This window comes from Eretmochelys imbricata, chromosome 11 (genome assembly GCF_965152235.1).
Source record: "Eretmochelys imbricata isolate rEreImb1 chromosome 11, rEreImb1.hap1, whole genome shotgun sequence".
Classification (NCBI taxonomy): Eukaryota; Metazoa; Chordata; order Testudines; family Cheloniidae; genus Eretmochelys; species Eretmochelys imbricata.
In genome coordinates, this window is record NC_135582.1 from 39815001 (window position 1) to 39829330 (window position 14330).

Sequence of the window (14330 nt, forward strand, 5' to 3'; positions counted from 1 at the left end):
AAATCCCCTCTCATTCTTCTCTTCTGCAGACTAAACAATCCCAGTTCCCTCAGCCTCTCCTCATAAGTCATGTGTTCCAGACCCCTAATCATTTTTGTTGCCCTTCACTGGACTCTCTCCAATTTATCCACATCCTTCTTGTAGTGTGGGGCCCAAAACTGGACACAGTACTCCAGATGAGGCCTCACCAATGTCGAATAGAGGGGAACGATCACATCTCTCGATCTGCTCGCTATGCCCCTACTTATACATCCCAAAATACCATTGGCCTTCTTGGCAACAAGGGCACACTGCTGACTCATATCCAGCTTCTCGTCCACTGTCACCCCTAGGTCCTTTTCTGCAGAACTGCTGCCTAGCCATTCGCTCCCTAGTCTGTAGCTGTGCATTGGGTTCTTCCGTCCTAAGTGCAGGACCCTGCACTTATTCTTATTGAACCTCATCAGTTTTCTTTTGGCCCAATCCTCCAATTTGTCTAGGTCCCTCTGTATCCTATCCCTGCCCTCCAGCGTATCAACCACTCCTCCCAGTTCAGTATTATCCGCAAATTTGCTGAGAGTGCAATCCACACCATCCTCCAGATCATTTATGAAGATATTGAACAAAACCGGCCCCAGGACCGACCCCTTGGGCACTCCACTTGACACCGGCTGCCAACTAGACATGGAGCCATTGATCACTACCCGTTGAGCCCGACAATCTAGCCAACTTTCTACCCACCTTATAGTGCATTTATCCAGCCCGTACTTCTTTAACTTGCTGACAAGAATACTGTGGGAGACCGTGTCAAAAGCTTTGCTAAAGTCAAGAAACAATACATCCACTGCTTTCCCTTCATCCACAGAACCAGTAATCTCATCATAGAAGGCGATTAGATTAGTCAGGCATGACCTTCCCTTGGTGAATCCATGCTGACTGTTCCTGATCACTTTCCTCTCATGTAAGTGCTTCAGGATTGATTCCTTGAGGACCTGCTCCATGATTTTTCCGGGGACTGAGGTGAGGCTGACTGGCCTGTAGTTCCCAGGATCCGCCTTTTTCCCTTTTTTAAAGATTGGCACTACATTAGCCTTTTTCCAGTTATCTGGGACTTCCACCATTCGCCACGAGTTTTCAAAGATAATGGCCAATGGCTCTGCAACCACAGCCGCCAATTCCTTTAGCACTCTCGGATGCAACTCGTCCGGCCCCATGGATTTGTGCACGTCCAGCTTTTCTAAATAGTCCCTAACCACCTCTTTCTCCACAGAGGGCTGGCCATCTATTCCCCATGTTGTGATGCCCAGCGCAGCAGTCTGGGAGCTGTCCTTGTTAGTGAAGACAGAGGCAAAAAAAGCATTGAGCACATTAGCTTTTTCCACATCCTCTGTCACTAGGTTGCCTCCCTCATTCAGTAAGGGGCCCACACTTTCCTTGGCTTTCTTCTTGTTGCCAACATACCTGAAGAAACCCTTCTTGTTAGTCTTGACATCTCTTGCTAGCTGCAGCTCCAGGTGCGATTTGGCCCTCCTGATTTCATTCCTACATGCCTGAGCAATATTTTTATACTCTTCCCTGGTCATATGTCCAACCTTCCACTTCTTGTGAACTTCTTTTTTATGTTTAAGATCCGCAAGGATTTCACCGTTAAGTCAAGCTGGTCGCCTGCCATATTTACTATTCTTTCGACTCATCGGGATGGTTTGTCCCTGTAACTTCAACAGGGATTCCTTGAAATACAGCCAGCTCTCCTGGACTCCTTTCCCCTTCATGTTAGTCCCCCAGGGGATCCTACCCATCCGTTCCCTGAGGGAGTCGAAGTCTGCTTTCCTGAAGTCCAGGGTCCGTATCCTGCTGCTTACCTTTCTTCCCTGTGTCAGGATCCTGAACTCAACCAACTCATGGTCACTGCCTCCCAGATTCTCATCCACTTTTGCTTACCCCACTAATTCTTCCCTGTTTGTGAGCAGCAGGTCAAGAAAAGCTCCCCCCCAGTTGGCTCCTCTAGCACTTGCACCAGGAAATTGTCCCCTATGCTTTCCAAAATCTTCCTGGATTGTCTATGCACAGCTGTATTGCTCTCCCAGCGGATATCAGGAAGATTAAAGTCACCCATGAGAACCTGTATTCTTGGAATACGAATTGCCTTAATCTTTATATATATATTCCTTTGACAAGCAGAGTTACATCTTAGCCTAAGAAAATGCTAAGGGGCAAATACTGAACCTCAGTTTTCAAAGTGAAGGAAAAGGAATCTGCCCTTAGGCCTTACTCTGTGGTCAGTATTGTAGGTTTAAGGTTGCTGTAATCCCTGTAACCAGTGTACTCCTTTTTCCTGGGGGAGATGGCCAATGGGTCCACAGAATTAACTCAAAGTCTCTTTGCATTATATAGTGTGAAAAGCATCAGTGGGAGATCCAGCAGGACTTTCAGAATTTTTGCTAACCTAGTTTACACCCAGTTTAGTTAGGCTTCTAAGAGGATATTAAAAATGGAGCATAGACTTGAGAAGGCTAAGCAAACATAACAAAGGTTCCTCTTGTGGCAAACCAGAACAACTCAGCCTGAATGAGCCTGTCAGTAAGATCTTAGATTTATTCCAGCAAAGGTCTGATACTAACCTTACTATCAGGCCGACAAAGCATTAGGACTTGGCCTTCAAGGTTGTCAGAGTACTATTTGGGTTATCCTATAGGCTAGCATCCCTTTCCAGACATTTCCTTGTAGCCCTTATAAATCTTCAAACAGATTATCCTTATGTTGTGTGTGGTGAAGCAGAAGAAACACCCACCAGCCCAGAATGGGTTAAGGAGAGCCTTTGGGCACAGCTAGCCCCACCCCATTATACCTTCAACCAATGCATGGAGAGGAGAGAAAAGAAGGAAGCCTGCCCCAGTTTGGGACTGACTGCCAGACAGACAGGAGCTAGCTGCTGTCCTACCTGAGGGAAGGATCACTAGGCTGCCGGTTGAGCCAGCCACCAAGGAGCAAGTAGTCGCAGTGTTTTCCCCAGGAATTGAAATTAGGGGTGTGTGTTCAAATTTATGGAAGGGGGGGTCAGGGCCAATGAGGGGTGAGTCCATGAGGGTGAAGGTGGGCTGTATGGCACCATAGTTTCATGACCATTTTATTAGATTTTAAAATCATCACACAAATTAAAGTTGGCTACCCAAGCCTTCTATGAAGCACTACATCTACATCCTTCTTGGTTTCTTGCTATAATTTTGCACAACTCTGTTAATGAAATTCTTGAATGAAAAACAGTCATCTTTGGTGACTTCTCATGTGTCCGGTATTTCCATTCCTTCAATTGATATGCTCATTAGGTCATTCACATGATCAGCCAGAAGGTGACTTCTTTTTCACCATTGAATAGAATTTTGTGTTTTGAAAGAACACTCAGCTGTAGCTGTTGTGACTGGGAGTAGCAAGAGATGAATTCCGACTTCTTTCAGCCCAGGAAACATAGCATAAAGATCGGGTTGAGCCACTAGTGATGATAAAAAAGAAGTTGAAGTCAAATCTTCATTAATTCGTCGTATGATATTCCACTCTGTGTTCAAATTCGCTGTTCTGTCCTGAGCACATGGCAGCCCCATTGCTGGTAGTGCCTCACTCCACTCAACTGTCGGTGTTTTATAAGACAGGGATCTGTAAAAGCTAGGTAGAGGTTGAGTAGAATCTAGAAACTCGGCTTGAGAGGATCCTCGGTGACTGAAGCATGGACACCTTGTGGGGTTCTGATCCCACCTAGACTTATGGCTGTCCCACCTGGAGGAACCTGGGACTGCAGCAGGATGCTACCCAGGATTCACGAGGGGTGCCTACTAAGAGATAAGCCAACACAGGAACTTGGACTATCGGAGCCATGCCCCAAACTAAAGGGGTAACAGTAGGCAGTAGCCAAGGGCAGTGAACATAGACTCTTTACTGGGAGGTCCCTTACTCAGGGGTGACTTACACAGGGCCCTGGGCTGGGAACCAATGGATTGAGAGGGCCCCGGGTTCCCCTATTCCCCTGCCTTAAAGAGTGAAGTACAGAAGCAGGGGCAGGAAGCCAGAGACACCAACCACTAGGCCATCTGGCCCTCCAAGCCCCTCATGTTACATGGAGATTGAATCTAATTTTGCGGGGGGGGGGGGTTCTCTAAAATATGAAGACATTCTTTCTTATCGTGTCAACATACCAAGTGTTGGAGATGACTGGGCTGGATTTAATCTCCTTTACAAGTGTTCAATGAGAATAAAGTGATCCTTTCTACCATTTCCACCTTCATGGAATGTTCCAGTTTTGATCACAATCAAGAGATTGTTTTCTTTCTTGGGTGCTTCTTAGTCTAATACACTGCCATCTAAGCTATGAAAGCATGTTAGATGCATCATAAAACTTCACATAAACAGAATGTAATAGTTTGGGGTGAGTGAGGGTTTATTCAGCTATTTCGAAAGACTAAAGCAGGGCCCAAGAGTGAGTTGCACAAATAGATCTGAATGTGTCTCAATTATGCCTGTAATGCTTAGGGTCAGACTTGTTCACTGGGAGCCTTGGGCATTCAGCTAGAATCACCTCTGTCTCTTGGTCTGAGAGAAGTAATGATGCCCTAAATCTGCATTATAAAGCTGTGGCATTGTCCTCCACACTAAGCACATATTTTAATAGGTTTGTGTTAATGGGATTCAGCAAGTATTCTTGAAGCAGCTTGGCTTTGGGCTTTGCTAGAGAGAAATACTCTTGCACCCAGGTCTCCAGTTTCCCAACTGCAGTGACAGTTCTGTAATTTCTTATGGTGCTCTCTCATATGAGGTCTCACAGGTCTTGAAAAAGTGTAAGCCTCAGATGTGTTAATGAATAAGAAACAATGACAATTTTTCTATTTTAAATGACAATGGATCATAAGTTAGGACCAGGAAACTTGCGAGCTCCCCAGTGGTTAAGAAGCCATTTATGAGCCCTAACTGTTCCCCCAAATAAGGGGAGTTAAAACAATTTTGATCAACAACATCCACTCCTGTTATTCATCTGTTGTTGCTTGCATGAGAAAAACATGTGAATGTGTGGACATGACAAAGAAACAGTCCCCTGGGAAGGAGGGCCTGAAGTATAGACCAAGTATAGACCCTGGATTTGCTCAGAGGGTCTCTGGGGGAATGCCCTATGAGATGTTACCAACTTTTATCTCAACCTTAAAAACCAGGTAAATGAGGAAGAAGTATGCTCATCCTGAGGTCACCACAGTGACAACCTGTCAGGCACCACAGGCCTTGAACCCAGGTCCATGGAGTCCATCGCACTCCAATCCTCCATTTATTAGCTCACAGACAGCAGCTGGACTGCAGCCCATAAAGTCCAAATGGGACCTAAGCTCTGCCCCTGTGTTCTGATTGGGCAGCAGACCATTTTGAAGCCAGAAGAGGTGGCAGGAAGTTGTCTGAACACCTGCGCTTTACCCTCCCATGAACTTCTTCCCTGGCGTTTTTCTGTTCCTGACCTTCTGGTATCCTGCCTAAGCCTTACTCTTGGGAACTGCCTCCTGGTTCCTGCTCTCTGGTACTCTTGTGTGATCCTGACCTCCTGTTAACCTGACTCAGCCTGCCGCTTCACACCTGTCTCATGGTTCTGATCATCTGGCTTGATCTCCTGTAGTTCTGATCCAGCCTGGTTCCTGGTAATTGGCTCCTGGATCCTCCACCCATTCCTGCTGTAACTCCTAGGCAGGCTGCCCATGTCCTAGCCCTAACACAATTGGCTGTCTAATGCTTCTATTTACCTTGGGCTGGTCCCAAGGAAAGTGGAGACAAAAACACAGTCAGTTGACTGAAAGACCATACCAGTGAGTGTGATTGCCTGATTTGCCAAACTGCAGTTCCTGACTGACTCTAGAACTCCATGAACCCAACAAGTCAAACAACAGGTCTTTTTTCTTTTCCTAAGTAATTTTCTTCTTTTTCTTTCTTTAGCGGAATAGCTGGGTAGGACTACCTGCCAGGAAAAACTTGTCCAGGCTGTTAGAGAGGGGTTGGAGGTGACTGATAATAACACATGCATATAGGCACATAGTATAAATTAATGTAAGTGCAAAGCAAATTCTACCACACATCACTAAAAATCATCTTGGGTTGATGAGGTAAAAATGTAATTAAAGTGTCTTTAATTAAACATTAATCATTTGATTTAAGCCCTAACAATCCTATTCTTACTACGGATTTGGTGAGTCAGTCAGGAGCCTGCATCAGTCATTTGGAAAGAAATCCTTTGAAGGCGTGATAGGTGTTTTTGAACAGTGTACCTATACATAAGATAGGTTTGTAAAGAGTTAAGCTGAAAGTTGCTCAGTAAGAGGAGAGAGGAAGTTCCTTTCCAATCACCTGTACTACTAAATTGACACTGTGAGGAAGTGAAGTTTCCTGTTTGAAAGAGGCGAGAGGGTGGGGTCTGGCACACCGGTCAAACAAACCTGAGAAAGTCAGAATAGAGGATTTCCTAGGAGTTTTGATAAAGCTGTGAGATAAAAAGCTTCACACGTTGTGATTTGCCTTCACCTGAAGAAAGCTGTTAGAGATGCTGAACTTTGTCTCCCTCAACTCAGAGGACGAACTGTTACCCAAAGTAGCCATGGGAAAAGACAGCTAGCCACCACACCAAGAAGAATCAAATGGTGAGTGTTAAGCATCTTTCAGCTGTCCTTCCACCTAGTATCCCCACCCATATTCAACACCACAATGTGATAGGGGGTGAATTAATTCTGTCCCATAAACATGAGTCAGCCAACTCATCTGAAACATGAAGCCAAGTCCCTTCCTTATAGACTGTTTGGCCAGAGATGTCAAACTCTCTCTCTCTCACTCTATCAAAATGGGAAAGACAAGATTTTGATCAGTTGCAAGAGACCCTCAGCTGGATCATCAAAGGCACAGTGGCAGGCTCTATATTGCAGGAAGATGCCTCCTCATATTCCCTATGATTCCACCCTACTGAACAGAAAGTTGATGGAGAACTGGTCAAAGAAAGCAAGACTTAGACAACCTAAGGATAGAAAGAGATAAAGCAACTCAGGCTTTCACAGGGACAAACAATAGGTTGAATAAAAAAATTGCAGAATGTAGAAAGGTGGAGGAGAAGAACCATGAGTTGTTAGCAGACAGGGATTCTCTTAAGTGGAAGTTAAGAAGAGCTGTGGCAGCTTCTGGAGCCCAAGGCAACCCAGATACTCATGAGGTGAATCTAGCCCTTCCCTTGGATTGGTACATTGCACCTCAAGTCTCAGGTAAAGAAATTTTAAGGAAGCTAAACTTATTGATAAGTTCAATTCCCCCATAAGAAGGGAGCTCAAATTCACAAGCATATTACTGTGGTGAAAACTTCCCTAGCTTCTTTTGAAGGAGTTTCAGAAAACAGTAAGATGAGGTTTTTAAGGAGGACTTTAACCATAAATCCCAGGTCTGGTTATCTACTTTATCTCCAGACATCAGCCAGAACTTTGAAAAGTCATGTCTTGAGCTAATCAATCACTACAGTGAGGTAAGTCCCACTGCTCTGATTTATAAGATTGTTTTGTAAGGATGATGCACCTTTTATGATAAAATAAAGCTAATTTGCTTAAATGCTGGTGGATCCAGACCAGCACCCTCATTTGAAGATGATGTATCTGGGAAAGTTACCAGCCTACATCAAAGAAAAAATGAAGTTGATTATGGATCCAGGCAAAACCCCATGAGAGAAACAGTCACTCTGACCCAGAAGGTATAGGTGACAAGAGGCACTGTCCAAGGAGGCAGAAAAAAGACCTTTGATGTGCCAGGCAGCGTTTATGTCCTAGAGATTGGAAAAACTGAGCTATTGTTAGAAGGTAAAGTGCCAACCTCCAACAAGAAATCATTCCCCAAGAAGCAGGGATGAGAAGGTAAAGTCTCAGCCTTTAGGGAGCCTTCCCAACTGACATGGTCAAAGAAAGGTCAGAATACAGGTGATAGGACTTGGAAAGGCCAAAAGAAACTGTTAAAGGGCATGGTGCCCATATTAAGCAGATGGTCCAGGTGATGGATGACAAACTAGAGCTTATGTCGCTGTTTGTATCCTCTAGCCATAAGGCGTATGTAGGAAGACAAGAAACCCCCAGATCTAAGGTGGCCACACAGGAACCACCTTCCCAAGATAGCTGACTGGGACCTGATAATACAGGGTAAATTCCATGACTGAGGAAAACAAACTCCTAATAGTTCAAAAATGAGAAGTCACATTGCTGGCAGGAGGACTTGTCAGGTGTATCCATTTTTTTTTCTTTCCCCTCTACTGCTAATAGGGAGTTCAGGGAAGTTTGTCTCTGAGAGTTTATCCCAGAAGATGCTGCCAGAAGATTGTACTTTTGGACTAAAGTGCAAGATGCTGTGATATGCACAGAGCTCCTTGATTTGGGAGCAGAAGAAACCCTCATGACAGAGGGAACATTGAGAAAAGTAGGGCTAACTTCACTAGCTATACCCAATACACCATGCTGTGGGGTTTTGCTTAATTTCAAAGCTTTGTGCACATGAAAGCAACATACCCTGTTTGTCATCTGTGTTAAACTAAGAGTCTGTTAGTGAGTAATGACCTGTTAGCCTGCTTAAAATTTCTAATAGATTACAATTCCTACAACCTGTGGGCACAAGTTAAAAAGCCTCTGGCATATAAATTACCCACATGGGAAAATATTATGTAGATATGGTTGTGCACAACAGTCCAGAGTGCTGAAAGTGCAGGTTGGACCTTAGGAAGAAACACAAATGTTAATCCTTGGAGAACTTGAATTGCTACAAGAGTAGGAAAAACAACTATCAATGCAAAATCTGGACAAAGAATTAAATGTGGAGTTTATTTAAAAAAACTGGCAAAGAGGCACATGAAATCCTTGCTTCACAGCATGATAAGCACAGGATTGCTGACTGCCTCACTAACATCCCTAAAAATCCAGACAACCAGAGACCATACGTCTGCCCCATGCCCCCATATAAAGGGAAAGGGGGGTTGGTAAATGAAGCTTTGCTAAATCTCACCTTTGAAAAAACCCTAGTTAAAGATTTCCTAGTCAAGCAATGAAGAGAGAACCGATGCCCATAGCAGTAGTCCAAAAGACTGAAAATCTTAGGTTGCCCTTCTATGGAAAAAGTGTGTGAAAAGCCAAGAAGTTTGTGCTTTAAACATTCAAGTGGGCAACCCTGCAATACTACATTGGGCTTCAGTGGTTACAGGACTAAAACTTGCGATTTATCTCAAAGCAGACTTTCTTGTCCAGGTAGATTTAATAAACAAAATGTTGTGGTTCTGATTTTGAGGGATGAGCAAATGCACCCTAAGAGCCATAGCATCAAAGATCAGGTCAAAGCATTCCCCAGGTTTGATAAGTAACTTCTGAAGCTGAGTGGTTTATCCCAGCTGGTGTGATAGGGATGCCCCTACACTTTGCAATATAGAAGGGAGAGAGACCAGGGGGTGAATGTGCTCCCTTTAATCTCTTCACAGTAGTTGCTGTCCACACAGTTGAGACCTTTTGTGTATCCCTGTCACAGATCCAGCTGGGTGACCCCTGTCAGCCACCCACTGGATTGCTGTGAGGGGAATCCAAGCCTCTGTGTCCCTTAATTCCCTGGGTGTTTTAATCTGGAGGCAGAATAAAGTCCAGCCACTGCCTCAATCTTGTGGTGCCTAGGCATACTCTCAGGGTGCAGACCTTCTATCTAACACCCCTTCTGAGAGTGGGAACCTGCTGTCCAACTGCCTAACCCCTCTGGGCACAGAAGTCACCCCTCAGGCTTCTTTCTACTTAAACATCCCCTCTTCCAGAATTCCCCCCTGAAAGTAGGACATTTGTGGTTACAGTTTAACTCTCGGGGCACACAGCAGTTGACATACAAGAACACTTTGCACAAGAGTCTAACACATTTTATGCTCCTTTTATACTTTAATTATATAAGCACAGGAGACAACAGCTCATACAAACCAATAAACACTACATACATGTCCCTACCTCTATTTCCTCACTTTCCAGCTTATATCCTTAGGGACCATCCATGTCCAGACAGGCAGGGTGCTCTTTATCTCATGGGACATTACAACCTGGGTTGCTTCCCCTTCATGGACTGCAGAAAATGGCTCCTGTCCTGAGCAGAACATCTTCTGTCCTTTTAAAACTTCTTGGCTTCCTCTGTGAGGTGACACCCTCACCAGCTTCCCCCACAAGCTCCAACCCATGCCAAGTGACTTCATTGTCAAGGCGACCTGTCCTCTGACAAAACCAGTTCCCTTGGACAGAAGCTAATCTCCTGGCTAGAATGAATAGACTTCCGGTGCTCGGATACTTAAAGTAACGACCTTCTATTGTCAGCCCTGTAGCAATATGTGCTGGGACTTTCTTCATGTTGAGCTGCAAACAGACCATAGAGAAAGCAAAAGTCTACACCTTCAAAATGGAGTTTGTAGCTTGGAAAAGAAACAGAGTTCATAACCTTTCACAACTTATAATGTGCACAAGGAGATTCCTAAACTGTCACAATTCCCTCCTTAAACTTCAGTCAGAACGCTATTACCTCCTGGTTACCAATTGCACCCCTACAGAGATAAACCTCTCTGCATGAAGTGAAATTAGCTATCTAGTTGATAAGGGTTTCTACTTACTTGAGCTCTAAATTTCTACAATTTGGGTATTACCCGAAGGAATATTACAGGTTAGAAACCTGAGAGAGACAATGCAAATGTAGCCTTGTGCTCCTATTACTCTGGATCCATTTTGGAAAATACTATGCACAGAGTAACAAGCAATGACATCGGTAGGAATGGCTTGGTGCTTTCAGTAAAACCTCTTAGGAAAAAACAACTTCTCTTGAAAGCCCACTGCAATGTAAAAAACCCAGGCATCCTTTGACTTTGAACAAGAAGTAGAGGAAAAAGTACACCAGGCAGATGCTTTAGAGAATAGTCAGCAAAGCGAAGAATTGAAGCAGCTACAGATAGAACACTGTGAAATATTTGCAAAGAACTTTTGTGACTGTGGAGAAACAAACCTACAAAGGGTAAGGTCCCCACAGAAGCAGGAGTGCCTCCTTTTTTTAAAAGGCAATTTAGAATACTGCTTACTGCTTACCAATCTATACAAAAGACATTAATTACACTCTTAAAACAAATAGCATACAAAGGTGTAACTCTGCCTTTAATAGATCACCTTTGCCTGTTCAAAAACCCAACAGAAATTGGTGGCTTCTGGTACACTATAGACAGTTCAACCAACAAGTACCATTATCATGGTGCCCAATGGAATACATAGTTCAGAAAATGACAGGTCACTGAGGCAAAAATTTGCTCTGGACATGGGAAATGTGGTTTTGAACCTTAAATGTAGATCCTGGTGATCAATATAAATTGGTCTTTTCATTCAGTCCCTAAGAGTACATCTGAAATAGGTGCCTTTGGGTACTCTAATGCCCCGGCTGAGTTTAACATTTTGCTGCACAATGCTGTGTCAGATGCAGACGCTAAAGAAAACTTGAAATATGTAACAATGTGCTAAGAAGCTGAGATTCATGTTGTCTCCGTTAGAACAGGCTGAAGCTGACATTTTATTGCCTAAAAGCCAGTAAGGCAGTTCATGGATCGCTTTTGGGAATAAGTGGGAGATAGGGGCACAGAGTGAAACAGCAGTGTGCATACCCAGAAGCAGAAACTTTTACTGAACAATCTTAGGTGCTGAGTTTAGGCACTTACAGGTTTAGGTGACAGCAAAGTGGGGGTTTAGTGGATTGCAGTGGTGCCTAAAAATGGGATTTAGGCACCGAAATCTGGGGGTTATTGTACTTATGCAATGATTTAATCAATTCTGGTCTCAAATTTTATTCTTGGTGGCTCACCAATTTTAACGTGCATTGTTGTTAAAAACCTTACTGTAACATGCATTGTAACCTGAATTGAATTCTCATGTTTTAGAAATTTATAATGAATTAGTTAGCTTTATAGTAGCTTATGGTTGCTTTTTGAGAGCATAAAAACACACCAAATAGGTTTTCTCTGATTAAAGGGACTCTAATTAAACGTTGATAAATTGTTTGTCTGAGGTCCTGAAAACCCTCTTGTTACTACACAGCCCTGTGAAGGAGTATTTAAACTCCTGCAAAATTGCCATTCACTGAGTGACTTCTACAGTTGACTTTTTTTTTTCTGATTAATCTAGCCACTTTGATACAGAGTAGATTAGCAACCTTTAGTTTCCCCTTTCAGGACAGAGTAGTTTCTGCAAATATTATTTCACAACCCAGGGTAATAGAGTAATTTAAAAAGAAAAGGAGTACTTGTGGCACCTTAGAGACTTAGAGACTAGAGAAAATTATTTGAGCATAAGCTTTCGTGAGCTACAGCTCACTTCATCGGATGCATACTGTGGAAAGTGTAGAAGATCTTTTTATATACACACAAAGCATGAAAAAATACCTCCTCCCACCCCACTCTCCTGCTGCTAATAGCTTATCTAAAGTGATCACTCTCCTTACAATGTGTATGATAATCAAGTTGGGCCATTTCCAGCACAAATCCAGGTTTTCTCACACACTCCCCCCCCAAAACACACACACACAAACCCACTCTCCTGCTGGTAATAGCTTATCTAAAGTGACCACTCTCCTTACAATGTGTATGATAATCAGAGGCTCATTCACCTGCACATCCACCAATGTGATATGTGCCAGCAATGCCCCTCTGCCATGTACATTGGTCAAACTGGACAGTCTCTACATAAAAGAATAAATGGACACAAATCAGATGTCAAGAATTATAACATTCATAAACCAGTCGGAGAACACTTCAATCTCTCTGGTCACGCGATTACAGACATGAAAGTTGTGATATTACAACAAAAAAACTTCAAATCCAGACTCCAGCAAGAAACTGTTGAATTGGAATTCATTTGCAAATTTGATACAATTAACTTAGGCTTGAATAGAGACTGGGAGTGGCTAAGTCATTATGCAAGGTAACCTATTTCCCCTTGGTTTTTCCTACCTCTCCCCCCCCCCCAGACGTTCTTGTTAAACCCTGGATTTGTGCTGGAAATGGCCCACCTTGATTATCGTACACATTGTAAGGAGAGTGGTCACTTTAGATAAGCTATTACCAGCAGGAGAGTGGGTTTGTGTGTGGGGGGGGGGGGTGAGAAAACCTGGATTTGTGCTGGAAATGGCCCAACTTGATTATCATACACATTGTAAGGAGAGTGATCACTTTAGATAAGCTATTAGCAGCAGGAGAGTGGGGTGGGAGGAGGTATTTTTTCATGCTTTGTGTGTATATAAAAAGATCTTCTACACTTTCCACAGTATGCATCCAATGAAGTGAGCTGTAGCTCACGAAAGCTTATGCTCAAATAAATTGGTTAGTCTCTAAGGTGCCACAAGTACTCCTTTTCTTTTTGCGAATACAGACTAACACAGCTGTTACTCTGAAAAGAGTAATTTAAGATAGGATTTACTTCAAATTTAGATAAGCATGTGCTATTTCTTTGACATAATCTCTCTCTCTCTCTCTCTCTCTCTCTTCCCCACCCCGCTTATTCACACCTTAAAAAGTATTGAGGAAAAAATCTTTAAAACAGGTGGCAGGCATCCCCGCCAGGTAGCTTAAAAAAGAGGAAGAAATGTTACTTAGAGGAAAAGGTTATCTCTTTAGTTTTCTTGGTCTTCAAAGCACCAGTCTGAACTGCAGTTCAGGGGACTAAGTGATATCATCTCTAGTTGGTACCTTATGCTCTCTGGCAGACTCCCTTTGAAGCACCTGGCTAGTCAGATGGCATAGGCTTGGTCCCCTCCTTCCTAGGTGAATGGGATGGTAGGGGCAGCCCTTTCTAGTATTGTGGTGGCCTAGGAAGATCACCTGGATCTTTACAGTTGCAACTCTAGTTCACTCCATACCTTGGCACCTCCCCAGAGATCTGAGCAAATCAGGGGATCACCCTGATAACATGGTCCAATCTGAGCTGAGGGTGAGTGAGCTTGACATTTGGTCAGACTGGAAAGCCTTATCTCTTATTGGCAATTCTGTAATGACCTACATCACTGGACTATAACAGATTAATCCAATAATATTAAAAATCATGGGATCAGCAGGAGTTGACTCACAGATGTGGCCTAGCTTCCCTCCTTTGTGCGAGTACAGACGTGGTCTTCACATGATCAGTGTTGTTCACTCATCCTTCCGCTCGTTCATTTAATTCTCACTGGGCTTTTTACTGGTAAAGAATTGGGAAACTAACAATTTTGCTAAATTGGATAAAGGCTCACCTCTTAGCAAAAGAGTTGTCAGATTTTATTCATATAAATCCTAATTAAACTAAGGA